The following is a 6,254-nucleotide window of genomic DNA, read 5'->3' on the forward strand; positions in this document are numbered from 1 at the left end:
TACACCTCATAATGAGGCATAGAGGTTAAGTGATTTGCCCATGGTCACTAGCTATGAAATGGGAGAAAGGGAATTTGAACCTAGGCCACTTGGCTTCGGCACCCAAGTTCTTGACTGTTTTCTACCTCAGGGGTCAATGGACTTGCCCTGTATAGGCTCAAAGAATTTTTCAATTTTTAAAATCTAAATTTAAACATTTCCACATTTGTGGGCTATACAGTTTCTGTTGCAACTACTCTGCCCCACTGGCGTAGGGTGAAAGTAGCCATAACTACCATGTAAACAATGGGTGCGACTATGTTCCAAAAAAACTTCCTTTACAAAACCAGGCAACGGGCTGCATCTGGCCTACCAGCCAGAGTTTACCTATCCCTGAGCTGCATCATCAAACTATTAAAAAGCCTTCATATCAAATTATTAAATAACTTTAGGCCTAAATACAGTCATAATAACCACTGTAAAGTTTTAAGGTATTATTTTAAAAACTGTATTTACAAATTGCTGATGTACTGATTTTTATTAGTTTAAAAACTACAGCAGCTAATAAACACTTGATTCATTTAAGTCTTGAAGACTATAACGGCATAGTTTCTTCACAGTATTACAATAAATGTTTTCAGTAAAAAAATACATAAAAGTAATATTAGGTATTATATAGTAAATCTCTTATTTCTAAAATTAAGTGGACTATCTTTATTAAATGGTAGAATCCCAAACTGAAAAGTGGTCATATTCTTTCAGCAAAATGAAAGCTGCACTCACATGTATCAAAGGACAAAAATTAGGGCTTCCCTGGTGGCGCAGTGGTTGAGAGTCCGCCTGCCGATGCAGGGGACACGGGTTCGTGCCCCGGTCCGGGAAGATCCCACATGCCACGGAGGGGCTAGGCCCGTGAGCCATGGCTGCTGAGCCTGTGCGTCTGGAGCCTGTGCTCCGTGACGGGAGAGGCCACAACAGTACTGCAAAAAAAAAAAAATAAATAAAGGCAAAAATTAACTGCCCTCTGTATCAATATATTAATGTGTTTCAATCACATATGTTTTCATGAAAGTTTAAACATAAAATCACCTTTAAGATCTAGGCCATGTGATCTGCTCCCTGCCATGTCAGAATACACCCCGTGAAGTTTACTTGTCTTAAGTGTGATAGAATTCTTTATACCTTGACAAATAACTAAAAGGAAAAAAAACACACATACACAATAAGATGAAGAGCCTATACATTTGTCAGTCTTGACTTATTTGCTTTTCTTGAGTCAATTGGAGGTTTATAGCCACATTCTCAAAATCATTAACTACAATCTTCCCAAACAGGTCATTGACGAACAGATGCATTCTAAAACTTGTCAGTAACAAAGTGCTATTCCAGTTTACAGCAACAGTTTAATTCTATTTAGATACTAAAAGTGAATACACTGAATACTGCAAACTTTATTCCCAACCACTCAGCAAAGTACTACATACCTTTTCAGATATAGGGAAAAAAAGAAAAAAAGAAAAAGCATAAGGTTCTTCCTATTTTCATTTCCAAAGATACATCCCAATCTTAATGATCAATCAGTGATTTAAACGTCAACTATAAACCCAGTATTTTATTAGCTGCTATGCAGTATACTAGAGCAACAGAGCAAACCCTCTGTTCCCTCAAATTGAAAAGCAGGCTTCCTGACCCCTCCAGACCACTACTGGACACAGGGAAGGCACACTAATGTTTCAGGACCCAAACTAACAGTCACCTGCTTTGTGATTACTTCCATGACACACCCTCACCAACACCACTGAGTGTGCTGCACCTACGGGACGTTACATGTATTTACTATTTTAACACATACCACAGTGCATCCTAATTATGATTGCAGATAGATGTTCTAACAATTTAAAGAGAATGATGACCTTTTTGCTCTTTACATCTTGCTATTTCCCTTCCCATAATATTTCTTGAAGAGAAACCATAAAAATATAGACAAACACAAAACACAGAATATACAAAATGTGTGGTTTGTGGCTTAACACAAAGTTAAGTAAAATTAGTTCTGACAGTATCCAGAATGACAAAATTTCATGGTACAAATGAGAATGGACCAAGGTTTGAGCAGGTACAGGAGACAATCCAGGCATGAACAACACCAAGAAAAGGTAGACAGGAAGTAACATGGTGTGTAGGAAATCACGAGCCCAGTCTGATGGGAAGAGTCTTAAACAAGACTGAAACTCACTTTCTAAACCTCCATCTCCAACTGGACAATTCGCAAGACACAGGTGCACCAAAGTGGCCCAATATTCAATCACTTTAATGGCGAGGAACAGTTTAAAATTTTATGGCTTTAGTTTGCCCAAAAGCAACTATCAAATGTTGGCAGGACACAATGAAGGCTTACCTTTGTTAACATAGTTAAGCCTCTCTCTCTCACAACTAGCCCACTTAGCTCCACGTTCCTTAGCGCACCCGATGCACTTACACAGCGTTTAAGAGCTTTACACAATTGGAAGTTCACATCTTTATTTCTTTTCACAGGAACACGACTTCTGTAAACTTTATTTCTGCCAGAAGCTAAAGCAAAATTATTGTAAAATAAGTGATTTAAAACACACATTCTATCATTAAAAAGCATTTTTAAAAAAAGCATCTGCTCTGTGCTAAGGATTAGAAACAACTCCTGCCCTTAAAGCCTTCATTAAGGAGGGACATGTGTAAACTCAAAATTTCAATCACATGAGCTAAAGAAACATAACCTTTATGCACAGAGGTTCCTTTGGAGGCAGAATGTTATATCGAAGTGATGGCTTCATGATAACCCTGAAGCAGAATCTAGAAAGATGAGGCTATGCAGAGTTGGAGTAGGAGGTGCATTAACTGCAGAGGGAACATCTGTGAAAAGACACTCAAGCCTGACTCCTGATGGGCACTGTAAATACTGCAGGTGGGGATGACTAAAGGCCAGGGGTCCAAGTGTGAGAAGAGACAGAAATGAAAGAGATGTTGGCCCAAGCAAGCCTGGGAGAAAGCATGGCTTGTATCCCACAGGTGGTGAGACCTGGGGCTACCACTGGCTGAGTAAGGGTGCCTCTGCTGATTAGAAAAAGGCTCCCCGCTGCTGAAGGACCGACTAGATAAAGGGAGTGATCACAAAAAGCTCCCCTTCCTCAGGGCAAAGAGCCCTATGAGGCTTGGCCGAACACAGTTCAGACTACACGCCTCCGTGCAGAGCACACGCTGGGCGGCTACTATGCAGTAACTCTGTGTGGGCAAGCCATTAGCAGCATTATTTTAAGCACATCTTTTTATGTTAGAAGATCACTTAACCCGAGCAGGCGGATGAACTTAGAGGAACTGAATCCAGGGGCCGTGAACCACCCAGGAGTTTCTGCCATAGTCTGGGCCAAATGTAATATGGATGAAGAAGCAAATTTAGGAGGAGGCCAAAATTTACAAGATAGACCCACTGGATGCAAGACATAAAGAAAGTTCAGTGAAGGAACTCTGAAGAGAATGGGCTCTACAATAAATTTTTCTTACATTCAATGTAAAATATTAGGCAAAATTAAGTACAGTGGCCTTTAAGGTCCCTTCCAGCTCTAATTTCTTTTGATTTCTAATTTGTTACTCTGGTTAAGTAAAGTCCCTTCCGAGGTACAGAACAGTTCTTATACCTGAATGGGATGCAAAGAATAATCTGACTTCTCTTCACCAGGGGATGAGTTGAACCATCCTTGCAGAAGAGATAACAGAGGGTGTGAACCCCAGATCCTGGAAAAGGTCCAGGCACACGATGAGTATTCAGCTTTCTGAAAACAAATGAACAATCATTTCCTCTCCTACATCTTCACACCCTTACTCTGCTGGTTACTTTCTCACAGCTTATAAACATCCTCAAATATACCCACTTAAAAATCTCTCAGACCTATGATTCTTTGGATCTTCTTGTGGGTAACCTAAGGCTCTACCATGCTTTCAAAGACCTGTCCTCCCAAAAAGCCCAGATCTGTACCTTGGGTCCAGACCCGTCTACCAGGCCCCTCTAAAGCACTGAAGATGAAGTAAGATCCTCTTGCCACCCCCAATCCCTTTCTACTGTGCTCTGTATCTCTCAAAAAAGATGCAGCTGTAAACTGTCACCCACGCTTGCTGCCCTTCCTTTTCTAACTGGTCACCAGACCTCACCCATTCTCTCTCAGATCTGCAAAATCCAGTCCCACCTTTTATAACTTAAGTGGGACCCTCAGATTACAACTCAGCCTGCACCAAATCAACTGCCTTCCACATGGAGGTCCGAGTGAGCCTCTAAACCACAAGTCCATCTCACTCTTCTTTGGTGTTTCCCACAGCCTGCAGGATAAACACCCAAACTTCTGAAAGGACAAACAAGGCCCCCTTCTCTTGGGCCCCACTAACTTTCCAGTATCAACTCTCATTTCTTTCCCAAACCCTGAGTTCCAGTCCTGTACATTAGTTTTGCCATATTTTCTTATATTTCTCAAACTTCAACACACACTGCTCTCTCCTGCCACCCCAGGAGCTTCTACATATCCTTAGAAAGGATGGCACCTCCTCCAAGAAGCCTACCGTGAACTTTCCCTTCCAAGATTCTGTGCTCTGCAAAGGGGAAAGATCGGGGGGAGGGAGACATTAGGAGTTTGGCATTAACATAGACACACGACTCTATATAAAACAGATAATCCACAAGGATCTACTGCATAGCACAGGGAACTCTACTCCATATCCTGTAACAAACTCTACGGGAAAAGAATCTGAAAAAGAATGGATACATGAATAACTAAATCACTTTGCTGTACACCCAAAACTAACACAATATTGTACATCAACTAACCTCCAATATAAAATAATAATTAAATTTTAAAAAAAGATTCTGTGCTCTGTAGCACCAGAACTCACTTCTTCCAGAGCACTGACTACTGTGCTTGTGTTTACCTGACGCCCAGTAGAAGGGGAGATTACCTAGGGCAGAAGCATCGTCTCCAGCAGCCCTTGGTTCTGACAACTCATTCAAGTGCCAGGCTACTTTACACACATAACCTGCTAACTTAATTCTAAGAACCCACAGAAAGAGAGGTTATTAATGTCATTTTACAAGTGTGGGGAGTGTAGTCCAAAAGAAACCTGCCCACGCCACAGACAGCATAAGCCCTGGAATTCAAACCCTAAGCTGCCTTCACACCGGTGATCTTTGCACTATATGATACGATTATTGAAAAAAAAATTTTTTTTTCCTGAACCCTGTTTCAATGGAAAGGAAATGAAGCTGGGATATATCCATTTCCTAATCGCGTTGGTGTGTACCAGGCAAAGTCATTCAATAGACCAGGTAACATCTGTGGAACAATTAACGATGCTCCAAACTGTGCTAAGTGTTCTACTTTGTAGAGTCTAGAAGCATTAACACAGTGCATCCTTGTAACCACCACAGAGACTGGGACCTGTTAAGCCCACGCTACAGATGAGAACACTGAGACCTAGAAGCCTTAAGGCACTCGGCCGGGGTCACCGAGCTGGCAGGAGTCCTAGGCCGCACGCCCCATCTAGTGCACGCACATCCGGGCACTGGGCACTGCTTCTAGTGCCCACCCTCCACCTTGCACCATCGAAAACCCCGCTTCTCAGCGCCAACACGAGGGTCCCTGGAAGCGGGAAGTACAAACCTGTCTCGACAAGCCGTGGCTGGAAGAAGCTCTGGATACAGATCAGGGGCAGCGGGTGCTCAGGAGCGGCACCCAGTGCACCCCGCGGAGGCGGTCAGCCTTAAGTCCAGCGGGGCGTCCTGCAGGGAAGCACGCACGGAGGGCAGAGGCACCAAGTCCTGCAGCGCGCACAGGTCCTCAGAGCGCGGGAAGAAGTCGGCCGCGCTGTCCCGGCGCAGCTTCACCGAGTGATCAGGGCCCGAGCACGGCCTCGGGGACGCTGGCTGTGGACACGATGGCCACACCCGCCTGGGGGCCCCGGCCACTCGGGCGCCCACCGCCCGGTGGCTGCGGCCCCGCAGCGTGCGCAGGACCGGCGTCGCAGCCAGAAGACATAGGGCCACGGGCCCCAGCTACGCCAACCCCCCCATTCCGCGCTCCGGAGAACCCGCGCGGCCTGGTGTTGGCGCAGGAATCTAAGCCCTCCACGCCGCGGGGATGGGGTTTACGTCAGTGGGCGGGACCGTTGGGGCGGGGCTCGAGGACGTCAGCACGCTCGCCGTGCGTCCGCAGGCAGCCCTGTCTCCCACGGTGACGCGGCCTGAAAAGTAGGGGCTT

This window comes from Mesoplodon bidens (genome assembly GCF_964165515.1).
Source record: "Mesoplodon bidens genome assembly, contig: HAP1_SCAFFOLD_407, whole genome shotgun sequence".
NCBI lineage: Eukaryota > Metazoa > Chordata > Mammalia > Artiodactyla > Ziphiidae > Mesoplodon > Mesoplodon bidens.